General features: G+C 38.8%; 1 protein-coding gene and 2 pseudogenes across 1 annotated transcript in view; 1 reads left to right on the top strand and 2 right to left on the bottom strand.

Moving 5' to 3' along the window:
- Window positions 1-21728, bottom strand: part of ZNF484 (zinc finger protein 484) — a 442175-nt gene that overhangs the window by 86224 nt on the left and 334223 nt on the right. The window lies entirely within an intron of this gene.
- Window positions 15846-17418, top strand: LOC119469202 (annotated as a pseudogene).
- LOC108294683 lies at window positions 20584-21341 on the bottom strand (annotated as a pseudogene).

The raw sequence follows: 21728 nt of genomic DNA on the forward strand, positions 1-21728 counted from the left end.
TTTTGAGGAGTTTTTTGTCTCCATCTCCTTCAGTTCTTCTCTGATCTTAGTTATATCTTGTCTTCTGCTAGCTTTTGAATTTGTTTGATCTTGTTCCTTTAGTTCTTTTAATCGTGACGTTAGGGTGTTGATTTTAGATCTTTTCTCACTTCTCTTGTAGGCATTTAGTGCTATAAATTTCCCTCTAGACACTGCTAGCAGAGATCAGTGGACACATGTGGTATGAAGAATGTGTGAATTAACAATGTACTCCTGAATAACATATTTTACATATATATTATTGAGCATATTCTTAAATATAAATAATTTATTGTAAATGTATTTTGATTAATAAAAATATATTAATGAATATTAATTCATGCATGTTATTCTTATTCAAAAATATGTTCTTATAAATATATTAATTGCTCCCTCTCTCTTCTCCCTGGTCTCCAAAGGTAACATCAGGGGCCAGAACAGAGACACAGAAATGTTCCTTAAAATGTCACAATGAAATATTGTCTATTAAAACATAAGAATTAAAATAAACAAGAGAAGTTGGGCATTGGTCATCTGATGGTTGTAACCCTCAGCTCTCAGCTTTCCCAGGAAACTTGGTTGAACCCTTTCCCTGTGTTCAGCTGTCAGAAGCTAAATGTTCCCTTCATCTCTCTTTGCATTCTGTTTGTGACATTTGGCATTCCTAACATGCCCAATTGGAGGAAATTGCCAGCTTAGGCCAACCAGGGTGAGGTACATGCACATGTAAAGTCATAAGCCCAATAATAATTTTCAGAAGGAGGCACTCATTCGCTTTGGCTTACAAACTTGCAAATCTGTAGATGCATTAGTTTATCACTTATATGGAAAGATAAAATGTATATTTAATTTTTGAGACTTGACTTGAAATTTTTCAAGAACATCAACATTTATTTTTGTTGTATACCTCTCTGTCAAAAGATAAATACATAGTATATACTCATTTTTATTTATTTCATAGTTCATGCGCTGTTTATTCATTAATATAACCTGTGTTAATATGTAGTATATTACAGACAGCCCTTGTCAACTGCTCAGAAGCAATTAACTCCCAAGGTAACTATGACAACAAATCACTTAATGCTTAAAGTGTAACAAAAAGATGGTGTGATTTGGATGTTAATTCGAATATTTCCCATGCAGCCCCATACAGCCACTTTGGAAGGCAAGTTGCTTCTCACAAAATTAAGTATACTCTTACCATAAGATCCAGTAATTGTGCCTTGGCATTTAGCCACAGGCATGGAAAACCGAGGTCAATACAAAAATCTGCATATTCATGTTTATAACAGTTTTATTCATAATTGCCCAAGGGTAGATTCAACTTCAATAAGTGAATGGATAAACAAACTCTGGTACACTCATAAAATATATATTATTAAGTGATAAAAAGGCACATGCTATTAAACTATGAGAAGACATGGAAAAAAATCCTTAAATGCCCATCGCTAAGTGAAAGAAGCCAATCTGAAAAGACTACATACTGTGTAAGCTGAACTATATGACATTGTTTAAAAGGTGGAACTGTGAAGACGATGAAAAGCACAGTTGTTGCCAGGGATTGTGGGGAGAAGCAGGGATGAACAGGTAGAGCACAGGGGATTCTTAGGGCAGTGAAACCATTCTGTAAAATGTCATGGTGGACCTTTTCCAAACCCATAGTATGTACAACACAAACAGTGCACCTTAATAAAACTGTTAATTTTGTCTAATAATAGTAATGTATCAATATTGGCTCATTAATTGTAACAAATATACCATACTAATTCAAGATATCTTAATAATGGGCATGATGAGCTAGGGAGGGTTTAAGGAACTTTCTGTATTGTCTGCTCAATTTTCTTGTAAATGTAAAACTGCCTCCAAAAATCAAGTTATTTTATTAAAGAAGAAAATGCTATTACCACTATATGCTTAGTGTCCTATGCATTTCAAGTCTGGGTGGTATGTCTAGCAGAATTATATTAATATGTCCCAGGCTGACATTGAATAAAGGATTTAGATGGTCATGAAAAATGAATTTTGTATAATGGATTTTCTGGGTTGATAAGAAAGCACTATGAGTATATCATCATAATACAAAACTTAGTGATCTGAAATAAGGCAAACATATCATCCAATTTGCCAGTGTAATGATAACACACACATTGTATAAATAGATATTGGAACATCAGTTTGTCGCTGGGTGTACAGGATTTAGAATACACATCAATTTAAATTTTCCCATTTAGTAAAGCTCTAGCTTCCTCTTATACTAGCTCCATAAATAAGACAAATTTTTTCTTTCATCCTCTCTGATGGCCAATGCCAGCCTACACTCTTAGAAATTAGTACACATCTCCTAGCTCACAGACACCCACACGAGCTGCTCTTGGCCAGTGCAACCTGGTTCACTGTGCCCTCCAGTTCGGGACCAGGTGTTGTTCCTCTCCCTTGCTCAGCATCCCAGTTTTGTGGGCCCTCTTTCAATTGTTCATTCACTCCCTGCCTCCTCTTTTCACAAAAACTACTCTGCTGACCTTGGTTTAACATTCTCTACCCACCCCACTCCACCCACCTCTTTATGCTGACCCTCTCCTTGTCCTGTCTTACAAGGCTCAACAGTCAAATCTCAGGGCAGCCTTCCCCTCACCCTTCAGTCCTGCCTCTTTATATAACCATCGTGTAGACTCTTGCTATTTTCCATCAGATTGAGAGCCTCAGTTTCCTGGTGTGATAATATGACTCAAGTCAGCCTCACAGAATTAAACAGTGAGCCCCCGGAAAGCATTGCTCACTGTCATTAAGTGGTATTTCCCCTGAGTCTGGCCCATCCTTGCTGCAGATCAGGAGAACTTAGCAGCCTGGGAGAGCACCTTCATAGGGCCCAGCAATACGGTTGGAACTAAGGAGGTAGGGAAGGAAAGAGTCGGAGAATAAATGAATCAACTTAGCCAGAATTTTGTAATCAGGAGATCTACAAAGAAGTGGATTTAATGTCGGCATATATTTGTTTCTAAAGTCAAAATGACATTTTAACTAATGCTGTTATTAGTGGTAAGGAATGGGGGAAATGTCCACGTATTGGTGCTTGAGGTCACTAAACAACACAGCGCAGAGTAGCAGTTTCAAAAATAATTTCAGATGAAATAATTGTTTTACAAAATAGGGCACATTATCTCCTGTTTTGTTGTGGAAACAAAAACCATAGAACAATTTCCCTTTTAAGGGAAATTGTTCAATTAATTTCAAATTTTTTTTTTTTTGTTTCCATTAAGGGAAGCTGAACTAGGAATACACATGTTAGATCAGGAGGATTCAGGACAGACATTGGGAAGAATTTTCTAGCTGGGTGTTGTCAACCACTTTCCCACAGTGCAAAAGCCTGCAGAGCAGCCTTTTATTGATGAGAGTTAAGAAAATAAGATAATTAATAGTCTAACACAGTAATAGCTGAATTGACCATATATCCTTCCAGGTTTCTCAGAGACTCCCTCAGCACATGGACTTCAGCTCTTACGTAATTTTCTCATTCAGAGTGACTGCATTGTGCTTGCAATCTCATGTGTTATTATTTAAGGTGTTTAGTGCATCACTGCGAACGTGATCCTGGGTCTTGCCATTATTTTGTTATCACTGTACTTGAAGAAGAGAGACATTCTGACGGGCATTAACTCAACATTTTGTGTGAAGGACAATTACATATGGCTCAGAATGCATTTTCGTTTGCTATATAGAAATGATCTTTTATTCTGTGTGATAAATAATACTGCTAAAAATCTGACAATTAATCCAACTTACCATCAATTAATTTCAAATTTTTGACTAGCTTCCTTAGGTATTTAAATTATGATTTGCAAAATAACCTTGAAAGTCATTTAGTCAAAATGGCTTTGAAATAAAATCATAATCTGTGAAAGTAAGAAATTATATCCTACATAATGAGGACAATAGAGACATTAAAATAGTCTCATCAAGTATTTGCCTTTAGTTAGTAGTTATTTCTTCAAGAAAGTACTGACTTCAATTTTGAACAAAGCTTTCTTTCTTTCTTTTTTTTGGCAGTATCAGTCTTTTACCAACCTGAGCACAAGGGGATGAAAAGAAAATCTGGGCTCGAATGTGTAATTTCATATTTTATGTTAGGGCAATTTATAACATGTCATAAAGCTGCATTAATAAACAGATGTTCCACAGTCTGCTGAATATTAAAATAAACGTCTTGAATAAGCTACAAGGACCAAGGCACTTTTTGGAGCAGATTTTTTTTTGTCTTAAAGTTTTATTTTATGCAAACACTGCAGATAACATAAACCTGTGTAATCAATGCTATTAGCAACATGTCATAGAATCAAAGCTCAGTTGCTAGCTAAAATCTATATAAATATATGTATGTAGAATTGTTATGAAACATAAATATTGACATATGCTCTTTATTGTTGATATCAATAATTCTTACATAAACTCAGAAAAGTTTTTCTTTTTCTATTCAAAATGAAGTTTTCTAATTATTCTTTTTGACACAGGGTTCTCCTTGTCTGCAAATTATACCCATTAGAGCTATCTCTTTCAAGTAAATATCTCCTTCGAGTCAATCTTAGTTTCTCCAACACCAAGACAATGCCTGGCACGTGTAAAGGCATTCAGAATACAAGTAAATGCATGCATAAAATGAACAAATACATTTCCAAGATATTTATAGGCATGTTGTAAAAATGTGAGCACCAACAAGAGGGATTCTAGCTTTTGGGTACATACAGTTACAGATAATAACGATAACTTAGATGGTGCCTAAAATATCAAGTTACTGTTCTAAATGCGTTACATCTATTGGTTCATATAGTGATTGCAAAAGCCCTTCAAGTACAGTTTTATTATAATTACCATTATATAAATAGAGAAACTAAAGCAGGGAGAGGTTACGTTGCTCCAGGTTCACTTGATAATTCAATGGCAGAGCTTGATTCAAATTCCATACTTTCAAATTACACATAATTTTGCCTACCATTGAGACATTCTTCTTGTCGAATGGAATAATGTCCTCAAAGGGAATTTATGGAGCACTATTACACAGAAATAACTCTGAATGTAAGTAATTCTTCTGTGGAATGATTTCATCTTATATTCTCAGAGAATGATACATTTTATGCCAAGTGAGTGCAGGAGAAAGAAAATGATTTTATAAATGTTATTAACACTCTTTCTAACAATGGAAGATATATGATAAACTTATAAATTCTAGTTTGAAATTTATGAAAATAATACACAAAACAGTGTTTTGAGTAGACTCTCTTCGTTTTGTAAGCCCAAAATGTCTCATAAATTTATTTTATGAAATAAATGCTTAGGAATGATTTTATTTATTGTTGTAAGGAATTACACCTACAGAAATGGACAAAACATTATGATGCGTTGGGTCTTTTGGCTCAGACTAATCTAATGGGAACAAAGAGGAACAACCAGATGGTGAAACTGAGGTTCCTCCATCCTCTGATGGCTTGACTACCATTGACTTTTAGTAAATCCTTAAGTCATATGTAACGACTATGACAACTTAATTTTTTTTTGTAATTGATGATGGAATTGATAAGTTCTTGTGCATCCTTGCTTGTTTGATCAGGAGATATTCAGGACAGATACTAGGAAGAATTTTCTAGCTAGGGTGTTGTTAACCACTTTCCCACAGCATAAAAATCTGCAGAGCAGCCTTTTTTGATGAAAGTTAAGACAATAAGATGATTAATAGTCTAACCCAGTCATGGCTGAATTGATCCTTTCAGGCTTCTCAGAGACTTCCTCAGCAAATGGACTTGAGCTCTTATGTAATTTTCTCATTCAGAGTGACTGCATTGTGCTTGCAATCTCACGTGTTATTATTTAAGGTGTTTAGTGCATCACTGCGAACACGATCCTGGGTCTTGCCATTATTTTGTTATCCCTGTACTTGAAGAAGAGAGACATTCTGACTGGCATTAACTCAACATTTTGTGTGAAGGACAATTACATATGGCTCAGAATGCATTTTCATTTGCTATACAGAAATCATCTTCTATTCTGTGTGATAAATAATACTGCCAAAAAATCTCAGAATTGATCAAACTTAGCATCAATTAATTTCAAATGTCCACCAATTATTAGAGAGAGAAGAGCATTGAATTATCCAATCATAATTGTATATTTGTTGATTTCTCCTTTTGGTTTGATTAGTGTTCGCCTTTTGCCAAATTTGGGTAATTTTTCCTATTAGGTTTTCAAAATTTTTTCAATACTGTACTCCTTTTCCTTTTCTTCTTCTGTGACTCAAATGACATGTATATTGGAAATTTGGTTATTGTTCCACAGGTCTCTAAGGTCTCAAGACTTTTTCATCTTCTTTCTCTCTATGGTTCAGATTAGATAATTTTTGTTGATTTACATTTACAATAACAGAATCTTACCTCTTTAGTTTTATTGTAATAAAAAGCTTATCTAGAATTTTGTATGTCAGTTATTGTATTTTGAGTCCTAATATGTTCAATTTGTTCCTTTTTATATCTTATATTTATTTTCTGATACTTCTAGTTTTCCATTGGTATAAAAGTGTTTGTGACTGCTTGTTGGAACATTTTTATAAAAGCTACTTTAAAATCCTTGTGATGCAATTCAAATTTCTGTTTCTTCTCAGTATTGGTAGCTAGTTAATAGTGATCGTCTTTTCTCATGTGAGGTGCGGTTTATCTGGTTCTTTGTAATTTTGGATTTGTGTCATGGACATTAAGTTTTGAGCCTCTGGGTCTTAATAAAATATTAGGAGAATTGATGCTATTTTTGTTGTAGAAGGAATTAACCTTGTTATATTCAAGCTGAAGGTTTCAATCTCTGTTTTGTGAGCTGTGGTTTCAACAATCATTTGAGTTTTCAAAGCCTTTCCAGTTTTCTTTAGATGTGTCCTTGTGGTCAGTACGGAACTTGGATGATAATCTGCTAGCTTAGTTCTCAAAATCTTTGGTTAACTAATGAGGAGCAGATCGACACGCATGCAGCTTGGGGGTGCGCTCAGTTCTTTAAAAACCTCACGGTGTCGTTTCCTCATACTCCTTCATCTCCGCAGTGTCTCCAATATTTTAGTTCCCTGGAGCTCCGCTTTTCTATTTTCTGGCCAGAATGCTGGGTCTTTGATGACTGTGCTCTGCTACAGTTTTCCACGTCTGCACCCATTTGTGGAGCTAGGTGACAGATGGCAAAAGAATTAAAAGAATTTTCATCACCCTCTTGGGGCCGGGCGCGGTGACTCACGCCTATAATCCCAGCACTTTGGGAGGCCGAGGCGGGTGGATCACGAGGTCAAGAGATCGAGACCATCCTGGTCAACATGGTGAAACCCCGTCTCTACTAAAACTACAAAAAATTAGCTGGGCATGGTGGCACGTGCCTGTAATCCCAGCTACTCAGGAGGTTGAGGCAGGAGAATTGCCTGAACCCAGGAGGCGGAGGTTGCGGTGAGCCGAGATCGCGCCATTGCACTCCAGCCTGGGTAACAAGAGCAAAACTCCGTCTCAGAAAAAAAAAAAAAAAGAAAAGAAAGAAAGAGTTTGCATCACCCTCTTGGGATCAGAACGGCACCAGCTGGAGAGGAAGATGCCCTGGCTTCAAAGTTTTGTTTCTGTTAGGCCCCTACTGCTGCTACCACAGGAATTCTTGGGGGCCAGATAGCAAGGGCTCAGAGAAAACAAAGCCACGAAATGGAGGGGTTTCTGCATTCTCTCAGAGTAATAGGAGTCCTCTTTCCTGCCCAAACTTATAGGGCCTATCCTTGATCTCAGCAATTGCTGTGAAGTCGTTTCGCCCTTTATATGAAAAAAAGACTTTCTTGTTTGCTTCATCTCTACCAGTGTCTTTCTCCCTCCACCTAAGGTCAATTAACAGTTGCCCTTTAACATTGAACTTAATGCTTTTTTCTCATAGCAGAACTGAGGGGAAAGTGAAATATTTGTTGTACCCATATCTTTATTATATGTAAAAAAAAATCACAGAGTGAGAGAGTAGGGGTTTCAAGAACAACAGGAGGGAGACAGAGGAGAGAGAAAGAACTGCTTGTGGCAATACAGAATATCCTGGATTATCTGAAAAGTGGATGAGGGTCTGAAAGAAAATACTCAGTTTTTTGTTCTGTAAGAGGCAGCAATGACAAATGTGCACCAGAGTTTGGGGACATTTGAGCCAGCTCTTCAGAATCGTGGGGTGGGACATATAATAAAATGATTGACATTCAATTTTAGGTTTCAAGGAAAGACAAAGAACTGGCTAGATTCTAGATGTTTTTAAACTGGAGGCCAGAGATAGCTTTAGGGAGTCTATATATGGGCACAGATTTCTTTCTTTTCTATTCTTCTTGCTCTTTGAAAACTGTCTTTTTGCAAATATACACTGCATAATCAAAGTTTCCCTTTGTTCCGGGCAGCAGTACGGCTGATTGGAACCATTATACAGTGTTGGGAACATGCCAGGACACCAAGAATAGCATCATGTCGTAAGGACTGAGAGCAGGTTGGCCCTGGTGTGACACACAAAGGTGAGGGTGCAGCTGCCCAGGACACACCCATGCATGTTTGTGTGGACCATGGAAGACGGCAGGAGCAGGGAGCATGCATGAGTATTCACCTGTAAGTCATGCCGTGGAATCACCCAGCACAGCCACCAGCATCACCAGTGAACTCCTTTATCGTCACTTCGGTAATGTCTGACTTTTTTATGTTTACCAGTTCAGATAAAGAGAATTGCACTCTCATCATTGCTATAATGCATACTTTTATGATTACTAATGAGTCTGAGACTCTTTAGATACATTTATTAGTCATTCAGGTTTTCTCTTTTTTCCTTTTTTTTTTTTTTTGAGATGGTGTCTTGCTCGTTGCCCAGGCTGGAGTGCAGTTGTGTAATCTAGGCTCACTGCAACCTCTCCCTCCTGGGTTCAAGTGATTCTCCTGTCTCAGTCTCCTGAGTAGCTGGGACTACAGGCACTCGCCACCAAGCCCGGCTAATTTTTGTATTTTTAGTAGTGACGGGGTTTTACCACGTTGGCCAGGACGATCTCAAATGCCTGACCTCGTGATCGGCCCACCTTGGTCTTCCAGAGTGCTGGGATTACAGGCATGAGCCGCTGTGCCCGGCCATGTTTTCTTTTCTTAATATGTTTGTACTTTTGTTTACTTTTTATTTCCTCATTATTAGGAAGTTTTTATTTTGGATATCAATCTTTACGTCTTCAATAATATTGTAAATATCTTTTTTGTTACTGCTAGCTTTTCTTACAAACTTTTATTCCTACGTCTTACTGCACAGAAGTTTTATTTCATTATAGTCAATTTTGTCAGCCTTTATCTGTATAATTTGTATGGGGTTCTTTTCTTGTTTTTGATTTGCATAAAAATGATTTTTCACCCTAAGTTCAAAAGTTAAAACTTAATGTTTTCTTCCTATTTCAGAGAACCACGCAAGATATGATAAAAATTTACATCACTGAAGTTTTGGTTCTATAGCTGTATCTCAGCTTCCTGGAAATAAAAAATAATTCTAACACTCATACTGTCAATATTTTATGTGAGAGGTTTTGTTGACAAAATCAAGTCTGAGAGCAATGTTTACTGGGGCCTTTAATGAGAATCACCAAGTGATAAAGGGGACATTGTCTTCAACAATAACCCTGTAATAAACACATTTTGGACAATAAGTATATGACAATTTCTTAAAAGCAATTTCTTGGGGAATCAAGATGATATGGCTTGAGTATGGACTTATATGATGGTCTGGATTAATCCAGTATTAAACCTTTGATTATTATGGAAATTGAATTCTATTCTTCCAAGTAATCCTAAATATTACTTCCTCAACTGAGCTTTTGGTGAAAATTTAGCTTTAGAGCTTTTATTTACAGTTACCAGCCAATAACCTGAAGTAAGATTATTCTTTTCTACTGAAAGAAGAAAACCAGCTTACAAAAATTAACCCAGAAGGCTGTAGAGGTAATTTGTTTTATTTATTTCTGATGGCAGTCAAATAGCTTGATTAAAACTCTTGGTTCCCTTAATGTCCTTTCTGGTTTTGGGTGGTGGTAGCCTGGGGAATATCAGGAAAGCAGACGTCTCCCAAAACTGAGAATAAAATACCTGCTTTATTCCAATGCATTCCAGTAAACCCCATTTCCAAGTTCTTTAAACTAAAACATTACTGTAAACATATTGGCCTGAAATTTTTCAGAGCTAGAAATTTTCAGCGCAATAGCTGCCAGTTGCCACCATGGTGTTAGGAAATTCTCATTATTTTTTACATAACGGTTGTCTACTTAGAGATGAAACACTTGACTAAATTGTCAGCAGCACAGTTGTGTCCATACAAACAGAACGAACAAATCCAATGCTGTGATGTACTTTAAATGTGCATATATTAACTGATTAGGGAGCTAGAAAATGAAGGGTATTTTTAGTAGACATATGATAAATATATTTCTGACTGTTGAATATTGCTTAACTGCTTTGTTCTTGTTACTGGGGATTATACAGTAGTAAGTAATACAGACAGATGTTATTTCCGGAGGGGTTTTGTATCTCAGGGACAAAATGGGATTTTGTTGGTGCCAAGACCTGATTGCTTTGCCAGCTACCCTCACCCCTGGCTCACGAGGAAAGTATATTGAGGATATTCGAGGAATCACATGAGTTTTAATATCATAAGCTTCTGTCCTGAGCTGAAAGGTAATTTTTTGTTGAGGAAGGCTGAGCCACGCTTATCTACAATGCCTCATTTGGCATAGGCATGTGATAACCCAAAGGGTATTCTTTGAAACAGATGGAGAAAATTCGAAGAAAGAGCAAGTGAGGATAGAAAATGTCAGGAGTGGTACTGAGGATGCTGCCAGCTGAACCACCGTTTACGTTTTTCATAGAACAAAACTTCCAGGGGTTTAAGTAATCAGAGTTTGATCAGCTTTTCCTTAGAAGTATTTATGAAACGAAGATGTTTTATATTCTGGAAGAGGGTACATGCGAAGGGCATTTGAGAATGATGTAAGGTGTATGCACAGGTCATGTGATTCCGTGGCCTGAGGTATCAGGACACGTGACGGGCCTCAAAGTTCGCCACTGCAAGCCTGGAGCCCATATCCACAACACCTTAAAGCACGGAAGCTGGGCCTCTGGGGGTGGAGACGTTCATGCCAAAAATCACTACTCAGTTTGGAAAATGAGAGGAGGAGAAACTTCCCTAAAGAGACTTAGAAAAAGTAAAACCCAGGAGAGAAAGCTGTATAGATTTGCAATAATAAATCCTTACAATTTTTACTTCCACTAGTCTATGGCAGGGTTTCTTCATCTTAGCAGTATTGATCTTTTGAGTCAGATAATTTTTAATTCTTTTTGCAGGGGAGAAGAGAGGGTACAGGCTGTTCCGTGCACCTTGGCATGTTTAGCGGGGTCCGTAGCCTGTACTCACAGCGCCAGTAGTGACCCCCAGTTTTCACAGCCCAAAATGTCTCCAGACGTTTTGTTCCCTGGAGGCAAAAACAGCCCTGGTTGAGAAACGCTGGTTTATGAATAGAAATAAAATTATAGTGTTCTCCAGCCAAACAACAACAGCATATTTTCAACTTATTGCCTTCCTTGGCTAGTACATAGCTCACTGCAATTAAAACTTCCAATTAGAAATTTGTCCTGTGTTTAAAAAAAAAAAAAAAAGCCATCAAGAGAAGCAATCTAGTAAGCTGGGTTTTAGGAATAGGTTGTTAATTTTGCCTAAAATGTGGCATGCAAGGGGAACATTTCAGTTTTTATGTAATCATTTTAAATAAATAAGATTTTCATTCAAAACAAAATACTCTTTAAAATGGTTTGATTCAAAAGCACTAAAGTCTCTTATCACGTAAGCATAAATCTGAATAGTTTGGTTATTTAAATATAACTTACTGTGGAATCATCAAGGAACATAGCTAATGGAAACTATCATTCTAGCTTACACCATCCTGTGCGTTTCACAAAATCTCAATGAAAACTCCACGAAGCTCAAAATACAGATAAAAACATCAGTGTTGACAGCCGTGAAACCACACTATCCAACGGCTACAAGCTCTGAGGAATTCCTGTTAGTTACAGCACATGCAGGATCAATGAAGGAAGAAAATGAAGGCTCTTGAGAGATAAAATTACTCCAGGACAAAGCTGAAGAAGAGCAACATCTGTCAGAAATGTCCTAAGATAAATATCTGAAGGTACCAGGCTTGGAGGTGGGGCAGGCGCCACCAGAAGAGAAACCTTCCATTTGAGACTTTTTTTGCCTGTGACAAGAACAGTACTTGATGCCCTTAGAATTGTCTTCCTGGAACGTGGTAGGGGTTGAATAAATATCTGTGGAATGGCTGAATCGGGGGTGGGGACTGGTGTTCAGGTCCTCAATAGTATGATCACAACTGAGGCTCCACCTGGCAGGGAACTGCGGACTCCTGATGCTGCAGGAGGTGGTCTCCCGATTAGGTGGTCCTGTTCTACCTCCAGTTGCAAATATTCGATATATTTGTGTGTGAGAGTGTATATATATCTGCCCAACAAGTTCCCTTCCTTTTGCCCATTGCCTTGACAGAACAGATTTATCAAGACAGGGGAATTGCAACAGAGAAAGAGTAATTCTTGCAGAGCCAGCTGGGCAGGAGACTGGAGTTTTATTATTGCTTGAATCAGTCTCCAGGAGCTGTTGGGGAATCAGAGTTTTTAAGGATAGTAAAATCAGTCTCCCCGAGCAGTTGGGGATCAGAGTTTTTGAGGATAATATGGCAGGTAGGGGCTCAGGAAGTGGGGAGTGCTGATTGGTCAGGTTGGAGATGGAGGGGGTCGAAGTGAGGCTTTCTTGCTGTCTTCTGTTCCCGGTGGGATTGCAGAACTGGTTGAGCGGCATTACCTGTTTGGGTGGTGTTGATGGCAGGAGCGGCCCATCTGGAGAGGCTGCTGCCAAGATGCCAGCTGCAGCAGGGGAGGCACGGCGGGGCTGCATGCTCTGTAGAGCAGGTGAGAGTGGGAACAGGTAGAAGCTCTGTCCCTTCTGAGTTGGTGCGGAGGGAGCCCCACACTCCCAGGTGCAATGGCAGCTGCACAGCCACGGTGGTGGACCCGGGCATCCCCGTCCTCTTCGGGGCACAGGAGGCCTATATTAGACCAAATGTCATGTTATATTTTGTGTATTTATTTTTTAATCCATACAAATCCAAGCTGGATTTTCTTACTGCTTTGGTTGCTTTGCTTGTTTATTAATCTCATTATGTAGTATATATTTTGGAAGTTGCCTTAATAGTTTTTAGAGGAAAACAGGATAAAAATAAATACGTAAATATTCCAGTTTTTCTTATATGTATATGTTATGGTATAAAAGAACACTAAATAAAATGCTCAGTATAGTGGCTAGGGAGATAATTATAGTTAGGATTTTGGGCCGGGAGGGGTGGCTCATGCCTGTAATCTCAGCACTGTGCGAGACCGAGGTGGGTGGATCACCTGAGGTCAGGAGTTCGAGACCGGCCTGGCCAACATAGTGAAATTCTGTGTGGTGGCAGATGGCTGTAATCCCAGCTACTCAGGAGGCTGAGGCAGGAGAATCACTTGAACCCAGGAGGAGGCTGCAGTGAGTGGAGATCATGCTACTGCACTCCAGCCTGTGTGACAGAGTGAGACTCTGTCAAGAAAGAAAGAGAGAGAGAGAGAAAGAGAGAAAGAAGAAAGGTTTTTGAAGGAATCGAGATTATAAAAATATATTTCAGAAAAGGATGCAGCAAATAGCTTTTGAAAATGCAAGGGCAGAGGTATATCTGGAAGGAGTAATGACATGAGACATTTACTACACTATCGTTTCTACTTATGCTCCTATAGTTTACTAAAGGCAATTATTGTTTCATTGGAAATGTAATTAATGAACTTGATCCTCAGTACCGCCACGAGGCTGGCTCTGGGCTGATTGTGGTTGGACTCACTCAGGAACCGGCTTAGCTGGTCTCTTTTAAATAACTGCTGCCAGCTACTGCCAGGAGTTGCAGGATGGGAGGAGGGGCACTGACTGGCACAGCTGATCCATAAATAGTCGTTTACTAGCACTGCAGTTGCTTGTGATGCATGCCTGTGATTCTAAGTTTGTAGTCTTTCTCAGCTCATGCAATCTCCACCTCTCAGGTTCAAGCGATTCTCCTGCCTCAGTCTCCTGAGTAGTTGGGATGATAGGCATGAGCCACCATGCCCAGCTAATTTTTGTATTTTTAGTAGAGACGGGGTTTCACCATGTTGACCAAGATGGTCTCCATCTCCTGATCCTCCCACCTCAGCCTCCCAAAGTGCTGGGATTACAGGCGTGAGCCACCATGCACGGCCTGATAGAGGTTTTTGACAGAGCAGGAGCATCACCATCATGGAGAAGCACTGCCATTCTAAAGTTCCTCTTCATCAAAAACCGTCTAAATCCAAAGGGCATCAGCCTAATAGCTAAGGTCAGTATGACCATAAACCACAAATGACATCTCCAACCAGAGACATTCCAACCCTAAGATAAACCCCTCCATGACCAGAGACAAGCCAGCCCCCAGACAAATTCCCCTCCAGCTGGAGAGATGCCAGTCCCAAGATAACCTCCCATCTGACCAGAGACATTTCAACCTGCCATAAACTTCTCCTCCACACAGAAACATTCCAAGCCTGTGATAAGCTCTCTCACCAATAAATACTCTTAATCTGTTCCTGACTGAAATTGGCCGGAAGCGACTCTCAGGTTTATTCTCCAAAATAAACCTGCCTCTGACTGTTGAGCTACTTTTTGTGTTTCTTTCCTCTTTCTTTAACTCTTACAGTTTTGATCTATCACAATGTCTTCTTCCCACCTGACTCCATGTATTTGCAGAAAAACCTAGGCCACTTGCCTGTAGAATTTCTCACATTTTGTGTTTGGCTTAGTGCATCCTTATGGTATAATTTAACATGGATTTCAATTAAACTGATAGAACAAGAGGCTTGATCAGATTTAAGTTCTTTTACATTCATTTTTTTTGGCAAGAATACTTCAAAGGTGGTGCAGTGTACTTCCTACTGAATCATATTCAGAGGCAAGTAATGTTGGATTTTCTTTCTCTTATTTGACTTCTTAATTTTGATTTTTCTGTTACATAAAAATTAGTATTTTATCATGGTCTGTGATTAACAATCATTTAAGAGTTTATGGGAATGTAAGTTTCCTGCTCCTGCTTTGCTGTCTACCATGCGTAAAAGCTCCCTGTAGACTCCTCAGAAGCAGATGCTGCCATGCTTCCTATACAGCCTGCAGAACCTTACTGAAATTATGAGACTATCATTCAAATAGAAGCATTATAGTTCTTCAGAACCATTATGATCTCAAAATGAAAGGAGAATGATACAGATACACCGGTTGAGGCATTTTGAGGTGCATCGAAGGTTTCCAAGCTGTGACTTACCTTAACATGTTCTTTAAGTACCGTAGCATGGATTAAAAGGAAATTTAGGCCGGGTGCGGTGGCTCACGCCTGTAATCCCAGCACTTTGGGAGGCTGAGGCGGGCAGATCACAAGGTCAAGAGATCGAGACCATCCTGGCCAATATGGTGAAACCCTGTCTCTACTAAAAATACAAAAATTAGCTGGGCATGGCGGTGCTCACATGTAGTCCCAGCTACTTGGGAGGCTGAGGCAGGAGAATTGCTTGAACCAAGGAGGTGGAGGTTGCAGTCAGCTGAGATTGCACCACTGCGCTCCAGCCTGGCACCTGGTGACAGAGCAAGACTCTGTAAAAAAAAAAAAAAAAAAGGAAATTTGATGAGTGGCATCCACCTAAACTAGGGAAGCTATGTGAAATTATTTAAAAGCATGAGGGGATCTAACAGTATTTATTCTTCATGCAAAAATTTCACAAGTCATATGGAAATGAAAAAAGATTTTTTTTTTCCCTTCTCCTTATGTATATATTATGGGCAACGGATGAAAGAAAATAAAAGAACAAATGGAATGTGATGGTTGTTCTGAACAAGTCTCAAAGCCGTGCATTTACTGAGATAGGAAATAGTGACCAAGAAATGCAGCAGCTAAACTTGGAAGGAGAGAACTATTGCACAGCCAAAACGTTGTGCATATCTGATTCAGAGAAGTGAAAGCACTTCATGTTGTCTGTAATGATGTTCTATGGCAAGAGTGATGCCAATGGTGTGTTCCTCAGCAAGCAGATAAAAGTCATCTCCAAGCTTTCCAAAAAAAGCAGTCATTGAAAAATGCTGACTTCTGCATTGCCTCAGGAACAAAGGTGGCTTTTTTTTTGTTTTTGAGACGGAGTCTTGCTCTGTTGCGAGGCTGGAGTGTAGCAGCACGATCTCAGCTCACTGCAACCTCCATTTCCTGGGTTCAAGCGATTCCCCTGCCTCCGCCTCCTGAGTATCTGGGACTACAGGTGCCCACCACGGTGGCTCTGTTTAATATACTACAATCCCAGACAGTTAGTACCAGATACCTGCATGTGGAAGGAGGTAATTTTCATGCCAGTTCACAGCAATGGGGAGCATTCAACATCATCTCTTGGATGATGATGAATCAGAAGGAGAAGAATTCACAGTCTGAGATGGCTACATCCATTATGGACAAACAGTCAAACTTGTGTGCTCAGTTACTGGCATGGCACTCCCATGATTGATAATTAGGAAAGTTGATAAGCAGAATGCATTATTGGATGCAGATGATCCTGTGTCACAGCTCCATAAACATGCATTTTACCTTAGGGATACAGAAAGAATGTACTTGTGCCTTTCTCAAGAAAGAATAATTCAATTTCAGGCCACTCCATGCCCAAAAGAACCAAGTAAAGATGAAAAATTATGGTACTTTGTGGACAATCATTAGCACACATAAGGCAGAGTATATATTTCACAAAGGAATGGACCCCGTCCTTGCCCTGGTCATGCCTATGCCTGTCGTAGACAGCCTTCAGTTGAATGGTGGTGGGGACATAGCAATGCTTGAATTTACAGGACAGAATTTCCCTCCAAATTTATGAGTGTAGTTTGGGGATGTAGAAGCTGAAACTATGTACAGGTGGGGCGAGAGTATGCTGTGTCCTTCCAGACATTTCTGCATCCCGAGAAGGCTGGAGATGGGTCTGGCAACCAGTCCAGTTTGCAGCAACTTTGGTCCAAAATGATGGAATCATTTATTCCACCATCCTTACCTTTACCTACACAGCAGAGCCAGGGCTGCAGCCACACTGCAGTGCAGCAGGAGCAATCCTTCCAGCCAGTTCAAGCCAGGTGCCCCCTAATGAATCAAACTCGAACAGCGTGGGAAGTTGTAAAAATGCCAGCACACATTCAACCAGTGTCACATCACCCACAGCAACAGCGTCACCCTATCGTCTTTTTGCTAACCCTTAAACTGACTTGAGTGTGGCAAACTGTTGACAAAAAAGGAGAAAAAAACTGAACAATCTTTTGTGATTTCTTGGGAAAACTTCATACCAGGTGATACTATTCAAAATACCATTCAGAAACTCTGCTCTCTATATGTAAGAGCTGATGTAAAATGCAGAAGCCACAGTAAAACAAAACAAAAAAAAATCAAAATGTAGAAACTATTGGAAATGAAATTTTTCAACTGTTTTGTTGGTTGTTGGTTTGTTTTTGTTTGTTTTTGTTTAAATGGACAAGAAGTCAATAATGTGGCTGGAATACAAGTTGAACAAACTAGAAGGCACAAATCTAACATAGTTTTTATGGACCAAGGAACTTATATATTGTATAAAAACCCTGGAATAAGCTTTAGTAAAAGGTACATTTTCACCCTACCTTTTTTAATATCACGGTATTATAGTACACCTTGTTATTTAATAGGTTATGCTCTTCCCTACTCATCTTTGAGCTTTTGCTCTCAAATACCTTCAGGTTCCAAGCCTGACCATGCTTACTTAATCTCACCATCATACTCTTCCAGGGTTTTTTTGGTCTAAGGCTGGAACTGATGCTCTTATGACTCTATGCCATTTCTAAACCCACACGTAGAAGCTGAGTCTCTGATCTTATATGCTTTTATTCATTCCATTTAATTGATCACATAGATTGGGAAGGCAAGCTAAAGGCTTTAAAAATGCCCTTTATGTTTTGAGTGACTTCAGAGTTGAACACTAATATAATATCTAATTTGCTGCTCACTTTCTTTAAACTGTAGCAATTAAAGGCATCCTTATACACGAATTAATTGTGAAATGTTTGTCACTCTTACTGCACAGACTTATCTGCAATCATAACTGGTTCATTTTTTTGTTTTCTTGTTTTTAATGAAACTGGTACCGTCTGTGCTTTCACAGAAAACTTCCGATGCCATTCTTGAGAACTAACCTAATTAGTCATGCTAACCAGAAAATTCACTGGGGAGGAGTTCCTTTTGAAACGCAATGCTGTTCACTTATTAACCAAGTTACCTTGATTTCAAACGCAGCTGTGTTTCTGATGAGTACTGAACAACTGTGTGTAATTTTCTGTGTCAGACTTACAATTTTGTTTTCAAGAACTGTAATGTGGAATGGATGGTTAGAAACAATAGTATATTAGGGTTTCTATTTAACCCTTCCAGTACTGAACTGCATCTCCTTTTATTAATTTTTCCCTGTATCACGATAAATGTTTGCCAGCATTCAGTACTGTATTGGTCCAGACGTAGGTATATATGCTCATTTTTAGCTTATATTTTGTATCTTGCAGCATATTCTACACATTCAGTTCTTAATGGGTTTATTTTACTAACTATGCCCCTGTAAGTTTTATTAGCAATAAGAAAATTAAGCAAGTTTATACCATAATTTTGTAGAAAAAAAGAATCTGTTCAGTTCCATATTTCATCTGTGAAAAACTCACAATACAAGTAGTTTCAAGAAATAAATAAAAAGGAAATGTAAACCATTGTTAAAAAAAAAAAAAGAGTTTATGGGTCGGCCAAGTCTGGTGGCTCACACCTGTAATCCCAGCACTTTGGGAGGCGGAGGCTGGCAGATCACTTGAGGTCAGTTAGAGACCAGCCTGGCCAACATGGTGCAACCCCTGTTTCTACTAAAAACGAAACAACACTTAGCCAGGTGTGGTGGTGTAAGGAGATGGTGATCTACAAAATTTTATTTGTGACAAAATTCTAGTGTTGTTTTCGTAAGAAATGATAAAAGAAAATGGATTGCAGATAAGATTAATATGATACATAAGTATTATGAGTATTTTTCTTACATAAATAATATTTTCTGAAGACCTGGATAGTAAAAAAGCTAGCATAATAAAATTATACAGGGACAATTTATTAAAATAAAAATGCTCAGTTCATTTTAAGGAAATAAAATTTGTTTTCTGAAAACAAATGGAAAGAAAACAACCATGTTAGCCCAGAGAAAGGAGTACACTTGAATTATAGATGAACAAGGGCATCTGCTGTATGTGACTAACATGAAACCATGAAGAATAGGTCAAGATAAGGGAAAAGGAGCAGAAACATCAGTTCTCAGACAGATACATTATTACAGTGTGCCCAATTAGTTTATGTCACTTCTTTTTTTTTTTTTTTTTTTTTTTTTTTTTTTTTTTTTGAAGACAGAGCCTCACTCTGTTGCCCAGGCTGGAGTGCAGTGGTGGGATCGCAGCTCACTGCAACTTCCGTTCTCCGGTTTCAAGCAATTCTCCTGCCTCAGCCTCCTGAGTAGCTGGGACTACAGGCATTGCACCGGCTAATTTTTTGTACTTTTCAGTAGAGACGGAGTTTCACCATGTTGGCCAGGATGTTCTCGATCTCTTGATATGTCGCTTCTTAAAAGTCATAATAAATTTATTTGTGGAAGAAAAATATCTGAACATCATATATAGTCTGATCCACAATGATCCAAAAATCTGTCATAACTCATTCTAGGGGTATTCTTATACAGTTTGCAAGAAAAATTAAACATGGAGCTACAGGCGAACATTTATCAAAATTCATAAGGCCGTTTAACCTGAGTGTTACACAGTACATAGTGACCATCATACAATAGTAAAAACACAATATCAGATACTATTTTTACAAGCTACAATATAAACAATTTAGGCTTTTTTATTAAAAAATAAAAGAAATTTGATTACAGCTTTATTTCAAGCATTTTTGGTTAGATACAGCTTTATACATTTTCACTCAAAATAGCAAAAGACCATCTTCTGAAATATCTGTAGGTAAAATGTATTCTGTGTGTAAAAGCTTGCATTCTGAAGTATAACTCGCCACATATGAGCTCAGGTAGGACAATGAAGCTGCTGTAGCAAAGTCCTGGTTGATGATGAAGACCTGGCCACTTTTCATCTTTCATGCAGTCATTCCATATTTTGTGGATTTACATGAAGGAGAAAAGAAGGGAGGACATAAAGAGAGCCAGTATTCTTTTTGGATGAAGCAGCTTAATTCCGGAGAATGGGCTTTCCATTTTGAACTTAAAGAGTGTGGTCTCCAAATTGAATTCTTACCAGTCCAAGGAGCTGCCTTTGGCCTGTGAGGCAACACTTGACGACGAAGTGAGATAAAGGTAAGTGTTAACTGAACTACAGAGACAGTCGTATGTAAAACAAGTTTCCAAAGGTGCTCAGGCCCACCCAGAGGTGAGGTGCAGCCAGGACTATCACACACACAAAGAATGCGCTTACAGATGCAGACGTAGAGCTTGAAGGAAGAGTAACAGTTCTAGGTTCCTGGTTGTAGTTTCCAATATCTGCCTTCACCACCCTCTATGACTCTTCTATTTTTCTGCTTTGTTTAATTTGGTTCCAAGAATTTCATTAGCAACTTTCTGAAAATACAGGAAGATACATTCTCCTGTCTTGGCTGAGATGAAGTGGCTACTAAAACCATTTTCCTGGCAAAACCACAAGTGTTTTTCAGGTTTAACTGTTTTGATATGCTCCAAATCAGTTTTATTGCTCACCAAGGCAACCAGCAGCAAAGTTTCTGACTCTTCGCTCCTTTTCTTCAGTACAATGTACTGATCTTCTAAATTCTCCAAGCTTTGCTAATTTGTAACATCATATATCAAGAGGATTCTGTGTGGTCCATAGATAAATCTACCCACCATCTTGCCTCCTATTGTATGCACCCCCTGTATCCCATACTTGAAGAGTAACATTCAAGTTTCCCGGCAATGTTATCCCTCTTAAAAAAAAGAAATCACCACTGTAGTTTATTTGTATTGGTTCCTGAAAGCTTCTTGAGCAAAGCTCATCGGTCTTCCTGGAGGTGCTGCATCAGGCATGACAAATTTTAGTTGCCATTCTTGATTTCTTTCTTGGGGTCTGATGGGATTCATTGTGGTGCTCAGGTTGGCTCCCCAGGCAGAGGGAGAAGGAAAGGGGAGTACCTTCGTGGGTGGGGAGAGAAAGAAGGGAGCAGGACCCTGTCCTGGCATCTGGGTGCCCTGGAGAGATCAGGGGAAAATATCACTCACAAGGCATCATCTCGCCCACCTCCCCTCCCTGTTAGTTGATAATACTTTTGTTAAATGAACCTGTACTTTCACATGGTTTTAAGTAAAAATGAAGTTTAACTGGAAGGACCCAAATCAAACAATCTCTTGGGTTATCTCTCACTGTAGATGACGAAGGCTGTTGTCAAAGCTGATTCCATTCAATTAACTTGATGGACATTAAACAACCCGTAAAAGCCCAGAAAATGAGCGTTCTGTGAGATCTGTTAC

Source organism: Cebus imitator, unplaced genomic scaffold, assembly GCF_001604975.1.
Source record: "Cebus imitator isolate Cc_AM_T3 unplaced genomic scaffold, Cebus_imitator-1.0 Scaffold598, whole genome shotgun sequence".
In the NCBI taxonomy this organism is placed as follows: Eukaryota; Metazoa; Chordata; class Mammalia; order Primates; family Cebidae; genus Cebus; species Cebus imitator.